General features: G+C 46.2%; 1 protein-coding gene across 3 annotated transcripts in view; it reads left to right on the top strand.

Moving 5' to 3' along the window:
* Positions 1-15,179, top strand: part of RGS20 (regulator of G protein signaling 20) — an 86,632-nt gene that overhangs the window by 50,413 nt on the left and 21,040 nt on the right. The gene's annotated exons all lie outside the window — the stretch shown is intronic.

Below are 15,179 nucleotides of genomic sequence, written 5' to 3'. Positions count from 1 at the left end.
TCATTATTTTTCAACGACTACTCTTTTTTTTTTTTTTTTTTTTTAAGTTCACTTATCTCTTTTGAGAGAGAGAGAGAGCACAAGCGAGGGAGGGGCAGAGAGAAGGAGAGACACAATCCCACGCAGGCTCCACACCGTCAGCGCACAGCCTGACGTGGGGCTTGAACTCACAAACTGTGAGGTCATAACCTGAGCCGTCGTCAAAAGTTGGATGCTCAGGGGTCGCCTGGGGTGGCTCAGTCGGTGGGGCGTCCCTTTGGCTCAGGTCATGATCTCACGGTCCGTGAGTTCGAGCCCCGCGTCGGGCTCTGTGCTGACAGCTCGGAGCCTGGAGCCTGCTTCTGAGTCTGTGTCTCCCTCTCTCTCTGCCCCTCCCCCACTCACACTCTGTCTCTCTCTCTCTCTCTCAAAAATAAAATAAAAACAGGGGCGCCTGGGTGGCGCAGTCGGTTAAGCGTCCGACTTCAGCCAGGTCACGATCTCGCGGTCCGTGGGTTCGAGCCCCGCGTCAGGCTCTGGGCTGATGGCTCAGAGCCTGGAGCCTGTTTCCGATTCTGTGTCTCCCTCTCTCTCTGCCCCTCCCCCGTTCATGCTCTGTCTCTCTCTGTCCCGAAAATAAATAAACGTTGAAAAAAAAAAAAAACAAAAACAAAGTTGGATGCTCAACCAGCTGGGCCACCCAGGTGCCCCCAACAACTATTCTTTAAGTACCAGCCCAAGATTTGCAGGCCTTCCGCAAATAAACCTGGAATGCTCACCGGGTGTCTGATCCCGGCCCCCACCGAGGTGGTCACCTTGTGGTCTGGCTTCAGCGGAGCTGCTGTGCTCTCTGGAGCTCACTGTGCCATCAGCAGAACGTCCCAGCTTTTCACAAGTGTCTCAACGGCCCTTGTCTCCCTTCTCCCCCTGAAATCTGGCTCCTTCCTCAGACAGCACGTCTCCCGCCCTGGCCCTGGTAATTGCAGCCATTTTTTCTGCAATGCGCAGTGGGGGAGGGGCAGCGAGAGGGAGACACAGAATCCGAAGCAGGCTGCAGGCTCTGAGCCATCAGCACAGAGCCCGAGGCAGGGCTGGAACCTACGCACCAGGAGATCATGACCTGAGCCCCACTCAGGTGTTTAACCGACTGAGCCACCCAGGCGCCCCTGAAATTGTACCCATTACTTCCATCCTTAGAAGTAAGACAGGGGTCTGTGGCCACTTCCAAAACATTCTTCCCTCAAAACCCTACCTCTTAAGTTCTGGCACGTGCTTCAACATGGCTGAACCTCGAAGACCCGAGGCTGACTGAAACAAGCCAGACACCAAAGCACAGATCCTGGATGATCCCACTTATTGGAGGAACTTTCGAGACAGAGAGTGGCGTGGTGGTCGCCAGGGGCCGGGAGTGGGTGGGGACGGGGAGTCAGTGTTCAACGAATTCAGAGTTTCAGCTGGAGAGGAGAAAGTTCTGGAGACAGATGGTTGGACAATAGTGTGAATGTACTTAGTGCCACTGAACTCTACACTTAAAAATGGTGAAAATGATAAATTTTATGTAAATTTACCACAATTTTAAGAAACATATACTGGGGCGCCTGGGTGGCGCAGTCGGTTAAGCGTCCGACTTCAGTCAGGTCACGATCTCGCGGTCCGTGGGTTCGAGCCCCGCGTCGGGCTCTGGGCTGATGGCTCAGAGCCTGGAGCCTGTTTCCGATTCTGTGTCTCCCTCTCTCTCTGCCCCTCCCCCGTTCATGCTCTGTCTCTCTCTGTCCCAGAAATAAATAAACGTTGAAAAAAAAAATTAAAAAAAAAAAAAAAAAGAAACATATACTTCTTTTGAAAGCGTATCCCTGGAGTCTGCTTCTGCCCCTTTCAGCCATCTGTGCAGCCTCTGGTCCCTGCTCTGGAGTAGAAGACTCCAGCATCTGGGTGCCATTTCCTCTCCAACACCGGCCCTGTCATCACTCCTGATCTCTTCAACTTGCCTGTAAATGACCCGTGCCACCCTCTGGCCTCCCAGCTCCTTAATTTCTCGGTTCCAGAAGTCTCTTCCTCTCCCACACCTCAGCCCTCACTTATGTGACCATCCCTAGAGTCAGCCGTCACCCGCTGCTCCGCCTCTGAAACCCCGTCCCGAAACCCACGCCCATGGCCCATTGGCTCACTCTGGCACTTCTCCATCAGTCCTCTTGGAGAAATCCGAGGTCCCTGGTCTCTGAGCTCCTTCTCATCCCCCTGACTCACGTGTGCTCAACGCCTTCCACCTTTCATCATTCACCACCCTTCCTGCGTGTTGCAGGAACGTGCCAGTGTCATTCGTACTTGCAATTCCTTCTTAGAAGCACCCCAACATTTCTGTGTGCCTACCTCCAAATCGTTGGTGTCATCTCAGGTCCCCCTCAGAGACCTTCCCTGGCCACTACCCTCATCATGCTACGGGGTGTCAACCCTTTGAGCATCCCTTAGCACATCTCGTGCCCGACGTTTTCTTACCCGTTAGCTGTCCTGGTTTTTGTCTGCTTGTGTGACTAGAACATGCCCCCGTGGCAGAGAGGGTCAGGCTCACCCCGCGGCCCCCCACCCCCACCCCCGGACCGCTTCACTGGGGAGCTCAATAAAAGCGTGACCAGCTCAGCAGGAAAACCCTTTGAAAACAAACAACGTGGTCATATTTTTAACCTTTTGACCCTTTCTTTGCCTGATCCCCCTGATAAGTCGTCAAACAAAGACTCGACATATTTTCCACCTTTGAGAAACCGTGAAACGAAGCAGCCAGGAAGGATGTCAACCATTTCTCACAATGTCTTGTTGACAATGCCCCAGGATGCTGCGGCACACACAAAAATCGCGTGCAAGGCCGCGATCGCGCTCATTGGACTCCACATTTCTGCCAAGAGCTTTGTAGGGCTGCCGTGTGAAGTGGACAGCATCTCAGGCACTCTTACACGTTTTAAAACACACCTCCTCCATAACGCTCTCTGCTTCTTCGACATCAGGGTCAAAAACATTGAAAGCATGGGGCAGACCCCTGGCAGCGAGAGTAGATCGCAGAGGAACAGGTGCGGAGGCGAGCGGAGGCGAGCGCAGGCGAGCCAGCACCTGCAGGCCCATGTGCACGCTCTTAGCGCTGGGAAGATTTCCCCGAGAGCGCTCCCCTGCTTGGAGCCTCCTGGGCGCGGGAAGTCAGGACGCCCTGGCAGGTGGCAGACACCCGGGATAATTATAAACCTCTGTTCCACCCTCCTTCCATTCCCGTGTCTTCTCAGCTTTCCTGTTTTCGTGCTCGCTTTCTTTAAAACCATGCCAGACAGAGAGAAAAGCACGCCTATGGTTTGACGCGTGTACCCCCTGCACACACCCCTGTAACCGGCATCCAGATTGTGGCGACCGCGCACCGCAAGTTCCCAGAAACGTCCTCACCAAGGCGAAGCCCTGCTCTGACCCCTGACCGCACAGGACGGTTTTGCCAGGGTTCGTATTTTCTTGCAATAGCACCACGCAGGGCACCGTCTTTTTCCGTCTGGCTCCTCTTAACGCCACGTTGTTGGTGAGATTCTTTTTTTTTTTTTTTTTTTAATGTTTTTATTTATTTTTGAGACAGAGACAGAGCATGAGCAGGGGAGGGGGAGAGAGAGAGGGAGACACAGAATCCGAAGCAGGCTCCAGGCTCTGAGCTGTCAGCACAGAGCCCGACGCGGGGCTCGAACTCACAGACCGTGAGATCATGACCTGAGCCGAAGTCGGACACTCTACCGACTGAGCCACCCAGGCGCCCCTGTTGGTGAGATTCTTGTGTGTGTCGACGTGATTGTAGATCGATCATGCTCATTGCTGAATAACACTCCATTGGATGCACACACCACAATCTAGCCGTCCCGCCATTGATGGACATTTGAGTAGTTTGAGGCTACTGTGTATAGTGCATCCAAGAGTAGCCTAGTAACGCATGCTTTTGGTGCACGCTTTCCGGGGAATGTGTACTAAGCGCTGCAGCGGCTGGGACGGAGGGTGCGCATGCGGTCAGCTGTCGTGGATTCTGGGAGTGTTCCGAAGTGGTCGGACCAGTTTGCACTCCCGTGGCAATGTGACCGCCATCACTTGGTATTTCTTCCTTATTTCAGCTGTTCCGGGCTGTGTCTGCAATGGTATCGTTACACTGATTATTACTTTAGGGACCTTGCTGTGAAAATGAAGAAAAAGCTAAACTTTTAAATGTCAAAACAAAAATGACTGGTTTTTCAAAGTTTATTTATTTTGAGTGAGAGTGAGAGAGCAAGTAGCAGAAGGGGCAGAGAGAGAGAGGGAGAAAGAGAATCCCGAGCAGACTCCACGCTGTCAGCACAGAGCCCGACTCGGGGCTTGAACTCACAAACCGTGAGATCATGACCTGAGCCAAAACAAGAGTCGGAGGCTTAACCAAGTGATCCCCCCGGGCACCCCCAGAAATGACTGATTTTTATGGTTTTTAAATGTTTTTATTTTTATGGGGGGGGGGCAGAGGATCCAAAGCGGGCTCTGTTCTCAGAGCAGAGAGCCCAATGCGGGGCTTGAACTCACGAACCATGAGATCATGACCTGAGCCACAGTCGTTTGCTTTAACTGACTGAGCCACCGAAGAGCCCCTGATTTTTATATTTTTGACAGAGGGATCAGGTGGAATCTGTTCATACGTTGGGAATTAATTTCCTCTAAATGAAAATGGGCAGGTTAATCTATGGAGCCGTTGTGCTATCAATATTGTGCATGTGTGTGTGTGCGCGTGCATGTATGTATGTTCATATAGATATGTCCATATGTTTTGCATCTATTATTTCTAGTGCCTCCTATATGCTAGGCACTCCTATTCCACCATCATGGAAAAAAACACTATACTGATGTTTTGATGTAGGTTTCTTTTTAAAATGTTTGGGTATGGGGCGCCTGGGTGGCGCAGTCGGTTCAGCGTCCAACTTCAGCTCAGGTCATGATCTTGTGGTTCGTAGGTTCGAGCCCCGCATCGGGCTCAGCGCTGACAGCTCAGAGCCTGGAGCGTGTTTCAGATTCTGTGCCTCCCTCTCTCTCTGCGCCTCCTCCTTTGCGCGCTCTCTCTCTCTCAAAAATAAATAAACATTAAAAAAAGAGAAAAAAAGAAAACCTATTCTTTTCTGTTTTTTTAAGTAATCTCTATGCCCAACATGGAGCTCAAACTCACGACCCTGAGATCAAGAGTTCACACACTCTTCTGACAGCCAGCCAGGTGCCCCCGATAACCTCTGCTTCGCTGCTCCCCCAGCCTCACCTTCCCAGCTATCCAAAATGAAAATGTATCTCCCAAGCAAAAGCACACTCATCGCAAAGTCAACTCCTTCCCTACCAAGTACCACCTAAAATGGTGTCTCAGAAGGAGTAAAAAAGAAAGACCATAGAGGGAGGAAGGGCAATGGCGACTCTCTCATAGCTCCTTCCAGAATTTCACCCTTTTTCTAGTGAGCCAAGGCCAGAATGGAGGGCAGAGACTTCCTTCATAATCCAAGGCTGGAGACGTTACTACCTAAGGCACGCGGAGAAGTAGTGGGGGGTGGAGGTGAAAGGCATCCTGGGGACAGACTTCATTTGGCTTTGCCAGGAGTTGTGAGTGGGAGCAGCGGAGGGTGGCTTCAAGCTTTCGTAGACAACTGGAGAGACAACAGCGTTGCTGTCGAGACAGGAAGAGGGAGACCATGGGTAGGTTTGTCCGTTGAAGTAAGTTCGAATGTAGGCATTAATTTTTCCATGTTGCAAATATGTTGTCCTTTTTTTTCCCCTGTAATTTGCAGTGATTGCTCATAAATTCTTGTTAGAGGGCCTCTTCCTTGCTGAGAAACACTAAAAAGCCGGCAGAAGTTCTCATGCGCACCATTAATGACTGACTGACACATTCTTTAATGATTTGAAGATTCCCCGAAGCAGCCCCACAAGCATTTCAGTTCACATCCAGTACTTTGAGAGGTGCCTCTGGGCTAAGTTATCATGGGGAATGCACCCATCTACAATCTCCTTGAGAAATTCCCATGGTCTCCTGGGATAAGGAAAGCCCAGGATGAAGATTTCAATCAGTACTCGCAAGATGTTCTTGAACTGTTGGTTGGCATTAAGAAAGAACAACTTAAAACATGCATAATTGATTAATTTCCTTCAGATCACACTCTTACTACTTCTAATATTTCCCAAAAGCCATCCTAAAAGTTGAGTTACACAATATGTTCATTTAGTGACAACAGAAAAGAAGCGAAAGACATGACTATTGTAGTCTTAAACTTGGCCGCAGCTATTTAAACAGAAGAGTAAAGATTTCCATTCAGAGTCACTGCAAAACAGATGGTAACATACTTAAGTACTTTTTTTAAGAGGTGAGGACATGTGTAAGCATCCATCTGGAAGTAATTGTAATTCTAAAATGTCTTGTTATTAGTACGCTTTCAGTTGACTTCCCCTTCTAGAACAATGAGCCGGTTTTGTCTTAAAATAGCCCCCAAATCATTCAGACAATAAAACCAAGACAGAAATTTTTGAAAGCTCATAGTTTTACACAGAGGAAGAGTTCAGATCTCCCACCAAAACCCATGAGCTACTAAAAACTGTTAGCTCTCTGGGTCATATAAAATAGAAGACACAGCTCTGGTTGGAGTTTTGGTCCATTCGACCATGTCGAAGTCAGTGCAAGTAGCCTCCAGCTCTTCGTTAATCTTTCATGAGCTAGAACGAGTTGGACTTCTTTGTGGTGATGACTGTCCCACAGGGCAATGTGCCGCCATTCCCTCAGACTTGAAATTGGTTTATCTCAGGATCCAGCTAAAGAAAACAGAAACATCACCGTTGACCTGGGTTCAGCTTCTTTCCCAGTAGCTAGTAATAACGGGTGGAAGCCTTCGACGGGCAGGGGGCCTGGTTGTGACTTACTTAGCATCAGGTGATCCGGTGTTACCGCTTGGACCGTGTGACTCAGAGAAAGCCGCGTTCACCTGTTGCTGTTTTCAGACTAAGCAGCTAAGCTAACCCCAGGGAGAGCTGAGTAGTAAAATGGACCCTGCTGATTTCAGTAGGTCTGTTTTTCAAACTTCATGGGGTAGATTCTTTGGGGTTTATTTAAGTTTATTTATGTACCTTGAGGGAGAGACAGAGCATGAGCAGGGGAGAAGCAGAGAGAGAGGGAGACAGAGAGTCCCAAGCAGGCTCCACGCTGTTAGTCCGAAGCGGGGCTTGAAATTCACAAATCGTGAGATCATGACCTGAGGTGAAGTCAAGAGTCTGAGCCACCCAGGCGCCCCCCAGACGCCCCCCCAGACGCCCCCATGGTACAGATTCTTGAACGAAAGAGACATCCCATGGGGTTTAACCCCACTCAAAGCCAAACACCTTCAGAAATAGCCCCTTTCAGGTCCCAGAAGCCCGGAGCCCATCACACCGGAGTTGCATCTCCCTCCAACACGTGTAAGGACTTTTACCAGTTCCCTTTCCCCAGCCCGTTCACTTGAATCCTTCTAGCTCTTCAGAAGTTAGGCACCGTCTGAGAGGGTCCTGGGTCCTAGCTCCCTCCACTGCCCCCACCCTACGGTGAGCACCCAACCTGAAGAACACACATTTGCAGAACCTGCGGGAGGCTGACACTCAGCCCTGTGCCACGTATCGAGCGCGCCCTGGGTGTGCTTGCCCCGCGTGTCAGGATCGAGGTGTAGACTATACGAGTCAAGGTGGTATCTGTGAAAACCCATCCTGCATCCAGGGCAAAATAATGTTAGAAAAAAGCTTTTCCAGACTGCGGAAACGTCAAAGGCAGGAAGACCAAAAGAAGGGTAAAAATCAGGAGCAAATTCTGCTAAGTACTCAGAAATGTTACTGCAGAGAACAAGGAAACGAGAGTCTCTCTTAAGGCTGCAGCACAGAGAATATTCCTGGAGTATCACCGCCTTTCTTTTCGTGCATCTCAGCGCCACTGTCAGTGGGAGCTCAGTGAGCAGTTAAATGACCAGAAGTGTCTCCTGAGGAAGGGAGCTTTGTTCCAGTCACTTGAACAGGCTCGAAAAAAATATCGGGGAAGGCAGGTATAGGGCATGACAGGAAAGAAGGCACAATTGGTGAGTGTGCCGGTGTGGTTAGTGCAAAAGGAGTCTCACGCTTGTTTGTAGTCCAAACCTATGACCTAGTAGGGTTGGTGGACTTGGAATTCCTAAAGCGATAAAATACCGGAAATAGTTCTCTGCCTTCTCCTCCCACCCCGTTTTGACTTCATTATTAGTAGCTTCTTCAGTGTGAAGGCAGAGAAAAGGCAAAACTCAAATCGGTTACTTCTGCAACATAGGATAACAAAAGCGTCGCAGGAATGATGGAGTTGTTAGTCGCGAGGACGAGTGTCCTGTGCTGGGTCCGCCCCATTCCCGCTGTGGCGCAAGTGCCCAGACTAATAGGTTCTTGCATCCATTGACATTATGATCCCAGAAAACGAATGGAAAATTCTAGAGGTGGCTACACACTGTATCATCTCGTTTATATGATATTCTGAAAAATGCAAAACTGTAGGTAAGTAAAGCTGCCTCTTTTTAAACTTCGAAGAAGATTACCCCAAAATCTCAATATATTCAGAAGTCATAAAGTCAGGCTACATTTTCCAATCAGTGCAAAAAATATACAGACGCTAGTGACAGGCTAGTCAAGAAACTAAAAATAAACTTGTAAAATTCTTTTAATGTTTATTTTTGAGAGAGAGAGACAGAGTAGGACACAGTGTGAGCAGGGGAGGGGCAGAGAAAGAGGGAGACAGAATCCCAGGCAGGCTCCAAGCCCTGAGCTGTCAGCACAGAGCCCAACACAGGGCTCGATGCAGGGCTCGAACTCACCACGAGATCATGACCTGAGCCAATGTCAGACGCGTAACCGACTGAGCCACCCAGGCGCCCCTCAGAAGTTTATTTTTAAGGGGGACCTGGGTGGCTCAGTCAGTTACACGTCTGACTTCGGCTCAGGTCGTGATCTGACAGTTTGTGAGTTCGAGCCCCGCATCGGGCTCTGTGCTGATGGCTCAGAGCCTGGAACCTGCTTCGGATTCTGTGTCTCCCTCTCTCTCTGCCCCTCCCCCACTGGTACTCTGTCTCTCTCTCTCAAAAATAAACATTAAAAAATTTTTTTTACATAAACTTCTAAAAACCTTGGATAAAAAAAATCTGAGCTGAAATTAGATTTGAGCTCTTTAGAATTCAACAGTAGTGCCACACATCAAAACTCATGGCTATGATCAAAGCAGTAATTGGATAAAAATGTGTAGCCCAAAATGCATTAATTAGAAAACAGCAATGACTGAAAATAAACGAACTACGGATTTAGTGCCAGAGGTGAGGAGAAAACTGACAAAATAGTTTTCAAGCAAGTAGATAAATAAAGAATAGTAGAAATGAAAACAGAAATTAAGGACATTTACCATGATAAAAGTAAAAGTTCTTTTACCAGCAAAAAACAGGTTTATTCGAGAATAGCAGAAAATTGCAATGCAGGACAGGCAAACCACGGCAAAAAACCATAGGCTGGTCCAACAAAGGAGAATAATGTTATTTTATGGAGAAGGAGGAAGTTGGGGGAGGGGTTGTTTTGAAAATATACACATTTGAGAAAAGCAAGAGTTCATGGTGATGATGGTTTCCCATTGGCTGAGTTGCTGGGGTCGTCAGTTTCTTGTAGGAGATGCAATGTGTATCTTTTCCTGTTGTGGCCTGTAATTGATGGTTCTTTCCTGTTAAGGAGTCTTCTGTTGGGGTCTGTAATTGACGGTTCTTGCTTTAATTGACACTGAGCCATAAGGGGTGAGAGCTCCCCTTTCTGGTCCCCTGACTCCATTTTAGTGAGGTTTCCCTTTATCAATTTTCACGTTTGATCTACAGAGGGGTACTTGCCCAGACGGAACATACTTCAAGAGCCAAGGTTTGTGATAGAAAAAGGAACTCAGAGGCTGTGTAGATGGATTTGGGATTGGGGTTGCCTTCATGGGACTTAGTCCTCTCAAGTTTCCTTGTGTATTGGTTTAACTCTTTAAGGGCCTGAACTGTCCCCTGATGGTAGGATCATTTTCTACGAATTGCTCAGGATGGTTTTGAATTTATGTCCCTTAAGGTGCTTGGTTCTCCTTCACTGGGATCTTGTCTATGAATCTGTATCCTTGCCCATGATTCTTTTTTTTTTTTTTTTTATGTTTGTTTATTTTTGAGAGAGAGAGAGAGAGACAGGGTATGAGCAGGGGAGGGGCAGAGAGAGGGAGACCCAGAATCCGAAGCAGGCTCCAGGCTCTGAGCTGTCAGCACAGAGCCCAACGTGGGGCTCGAACCCACAAGCAGTGAGATCATGACCTGAGCCAAAGTCGGATGCTCAACCGACTGAGCCACCCAGGCACCCCAACCGTTGTCCATGATTCTAACAGGAGCTCGGGTCTTAGACCTTAGAGATAAGATTGTTTTCATATAATACTTGATGTGTCATCATATTCCCAACATGCAGTTCAAGAAATGGCTGTTTTCAGAGGTTGGAAACTATAATGGAAATAAGCAACTATTAATGGAATCCAACCACCAGGCTTAAGTTTACCAGAAAATAAGAAATAACCTTCCTGAGCTAATTATGGGTAGGTTAAAATTTTTTTCTAAGATACGTCTTTTTATCCCAAATTACTGAAAGACTGTGGTCAACATTAAGAGTTTGCCTTGGCTTTTACTTGAACTTTGAAGGAATTCTCTTAAATGCCAGGTTCCTGGGAATTTGGAAAAGCCATGTTTGAGTAGGATTATCCTTTGGCTAAGATCTAAATATTTAATAAATTGCCAACCCGTGTTATTCCCATTTCCTCAGGCTGAGGAAATGCCATAAATGATAGGATAAAGCATCTGAGGCCACCGACATTGGTCTTGCACTCATAGAACTCCTCAGGCAAAGGCAGCCAGCTACTGGGGCATTATGCCTGTGCTATGCTTGAGTCTCCCGAACAGACACTGAAGTGATGCCCAGCAGTCTATACCAGGCACCTACCAAAAGAAGAAGACAGTAGCCATGATGAAGAAATGCTGATTCCATGTTAGTTGGGAAGAACAAATGGAAACGAAATGTGTACAGAGTTCTGCCACAGATACGATGAGGGCAAAGGAAAAAAGATCCATGAAGCTAGTTTGGCCGATCAGACCGTATGTCGTCATATGAAAGACTGGCTGAGCTGATTCATACCCATGGTTTATTCTAAAAATCTTGTAAATAGGTCGAATCCATTTAATTCATGTGTTTGATGCTCAAAGAAAGAAGCTGAAGAAGAACAGAAGTCAGAGAAGAAATTGCAAACATAATCTACCAGCCACTCTTACAAGATTCAAGTAATTTTACAGGCAAACTGCAAATCGTCAGGACGAAAATAATTTCCTAATAAAGACAGATAGACAGATAGACAGATTTTTTTAAACCCCTTATAAAATATTAACCTAATCCATTTTAGCAGTATAATATAAGAGTAACCATCTTTTAGACCCAAGAAGAGTTTACCTAGTAAGGGAAGGGTGATGCAAAATTAAGAAATTCATTAATTTAATTTACTTCATCAACTATTCAGAGGAGGAAATTCATATTCTTAATAGATTCATATTCTCAATAGATTTGTAACTGTGATAGAATTCAACATTTTAAATTTGAAGAATAAATTATTAAAGAAAAATTTCAAGCCTACTGAAATGTAGAGAGGAAGGTATAACACAGTCCACGTGTTAATGACACAACTTCAACAATTATCAACATGTTGCTGATCCTTAATATTCAGATTTTATTAGCATTGTTTGCTTTTTCTCACACTCTCCTGTTCCACCACGGCTCAGCAGGGCATAAATCGTCAAGGCTAACTGCTCCCTCCACCCAACACTCCAGCGTCTAGTAATCGAGTGAAAACCATTCATCTAGGATTTCATCATTCATCATCAACTATTCATCTAGAAATTTTGGAGCTAAGAGGGCATAGGTCATTTGTAGATTTTATAGGAATAGCATATATTTCTTGTTTATCCAAAGCTTTAAGTGATTCAAGGTGTCAAAATTACTGAACCACATGTAAGGTTTCCAAGAAACCATACAAGAGATTCTAACGTTAAATGGAGGAAAAATTAAATAGATTATGAGACCAAGTTGAAGCTACAAAGATGAATTGAAATGTGGAACACTGAGAAAAGAAAGGAATTATAAGTTAGGAAAATGGTTAACAACCATGACTAGTCCAATAGAAATACTAAAATAACATAATCATCAAGTATTATTCAATGTGGAAGAACAAACTAGAAACATGTTCCAACTGAACCCCATGCTGTAAATTTTAATATCATCTCAGCAACATACACTTCTCATCTTGTCTGATGAAAGACTTCCATGTTCAAAAGAAGACAACGTCTTGGGGCACTTGGGTGGCTCCATCGGGTAACGTCCGACTTCGGCTCAGGTCATGATCTCACAGCTCGTGAGTTCAAGCCCCATGTCAGGCTCTGTGCTAACAGCTCAGAGCCTCGAGTCTGCCTCTGATCTGTGTCTCCCTCTCTCTGCCCCACCCCCGCTCACACTCTGTCTCTCTCTCTCAAAAACAAAATAATAAACATTAAAAAATTTTTTTAAAAGAAGACAATGTCATATATATATATATATATATATATATATATATATATATATATATGACAAAAGTCCAGCAGTAGGTACATGGATAAGCAAATTGTGTACCTCTAGACAATGGAATACTGCTCAGAAATTTTTACAAAAGGAATGAATGATTGATACACATAACCCATCGCAGAATAGTTATGCTGATTGGAAGAAGCCAGACAAAAAATATTCCACTTGTATAAAATTGTTTGAAAATGCAAATTGGCATATGGTGGGAGAAAGGTGAGTGATGGTCAGGAGCAGGAGAGAGGGGCCAGAGGGAGGGACGCCCAAGGGGTGTGAGGAAGGTTGCAGTTGATAATGTGGTCTGGATTGTGGCGGTGGTTTCACAGGCATGTACATGCCAAAACTTACAATTCTATCCCTTAAACATGTGCAAACTGTACGTCTGTTACACCTCAATAAAGCTGTTTTCAAAAACGTATAACAGACTTCGATGACATTTGCCTTTGATTTCTAAAGACTATATTTAGCCACGAGCAACCAGATGATGTTCTCTCCGCCTTTTGCTCCCTAATCGTTAAAAGTCTTCCCGAGATTTAACAAATGAGGCATGTACAAACAAATGAAACATGTTAATAATAAGATAGGCAGGCACAACTTATGTTGTACTATGTAAATGATAGAAGGAAGTTCGCTTCAATCCTTGAAGTTATCTTCTCCCGGAAACCCCCAGCACACATGACACATGTGGGCAAAGGGCTGTCATTAAAGAAGACAAAGGTGGGGTGCCTGGATGGCTCAGTCGGTTAAGCGTCCGACTTTGGCTCAGGTCATGATCTCACGGTTCCTGGGTTCGAGCCCCGCATCGGGCTCTTGCTGACAGCTCAGAGCCTGGAGCCTGCTTCGGACTCTGTGTCTCCCGCTCTCTCTGTGTCTCCCCGGCTCATGCTCTGTCTCTCGCTCTCTCTCTCTCTCTCTCTCTCTCAAAAATAAATAATAAAACATTTTTAAAAATTAAAGAAGACAAAGTTACCTAATAATACTGCTACTTTCAATATTTATGGAACCTCCTGGCCAGTGAAATAAGACCAAGGAGAGGAAAGATGCTTGTACTTGGAAAGGTACAGAAAGTAAACAGACAAGTGTGACTATTTATAGACAGTATAATCATCCAACTAGGAAACCCAAGAGAATCAGTAGAAAGAATTCATAAGAATACTAGAATTCATAAGAGAATTCAGCAGGAAGGCAGGTATAGAACACTTAGCCTTCCTATGCACCAAAATAACTATTTAGAAGCTTGCTGTTTACAACAGCAGCAAAAACTAATCTATAACATACTCAAAATAAACCTGTCAAAAATATGCACGACTTATTGGAGGAAAGCCTTTAAAATATGCAGAAGACAGGCTCTAAGTGAACAAATATTTCAGGTACTGATTGGGGAGACCCAGTGTTGGCAAAGATGTTGGAAACATAGTCCCTTGAAACCTACTGACATTACCATGTCATAATCCTTTCTTTTTCTGGGAAGCTATTGGGATTTTTTTTTTTTTTTTTAATGAGGCAAGTTGCATCAGTATCTCTTAGAAAATAACAATTACCACGGCGCCCGGGTGGCTCAGTCGGTGGACCGACCAACTCTTGATCTCAGCTCAGGTCTCGATTTCAGGGTTGTAAGTTCAAGCCCCCCCAAGTTGGGCTCTGCACTGGGCATGAAGCCTACTTTACAGCAGACGTCATTTCCCGTAAATCTATAAGTTCAGTGTGGTCCTGATTAAAACCCCAACACGGTATTTCTGGACTTTGAAAAGCTGATTCCAAAATTCAACTGGATGCAAAAAGACCTGAATAGCCAGAAACAATTTTTTGGAATTCATGAAGAGAACTTCACCTCCCCAGTGTAAAAACATACACTGAAACTATAATAATGAAGACGAAGTTCACTAGAATATAAGAATAGGTCACAGTAGGAAGAGATAAATCTAGTGTTGGAGTAGAGTAACACATGCAGAATTTAATCCCAAAGGCCTCTTTAAGGTTCTTTAATGTAACTTCGGTATTTTTTTGCTTCTTACTTCACCAACAATTGAATGATAGTATCAGACGCAAAAGCGCACCCAGCAATTCCTCATTCTTCCGCCGCTCTTTTGCGTGTCTCCTTCAACCACTCTTGTGGTCCTCGGGAAGAGGAGAGGTTGAGGGGCATAGACGTCACCTACAGTGGCCTGATCTCCACTGAGGTGGGCCAAGGAGACCGTCCCTGCAGCTGCCAGGATAGTTCAGAGCAGGCCACGGGCCACAGCCCTCCCTTGCTTCCTGGGAATAGTTGCCCAACACTCACTAGCAGGCAGAGGCCGAGGGCTTTGCCCCAAGGGGGGTAGCTTCTTCAAGGTTTTGCAGCTAGTTAAGACTTGACTGTCTTGTCAGTGGGGTCTCGGGACTTGTGGCCTCCCTCTTGGGACAATTCCTCCTCCTGCCTGAGTAGCATGCATGACATCTCGGCCTGGCTTCCTCCCACGTCCGTGGTCTGGCCTCGTGGGCATCCAGAGCTCAGCCGTCGGCTGTGGCTGCTGTGG

The sequence above is a fragment of the Leopardus geoffroyi genome, chromosome C3, assembly GCF_018350155.1.
Source record: "Leopardus geoffroyi isolate Oge1 chromosome C3, O.geoffroyi_Oge1_pat1.0, whole genome shotgun sequence".
Taxonomy (NCBI): domain Eukaryota; kingdom Metazoa; phylum Chordata; class Mammalia; order Carnivora; family Felidae; genus Leopardus; species Leopardus geoffroyi.
This window is presented reverse-complemented; position numbering and strand designations above follow the sequence as displayed.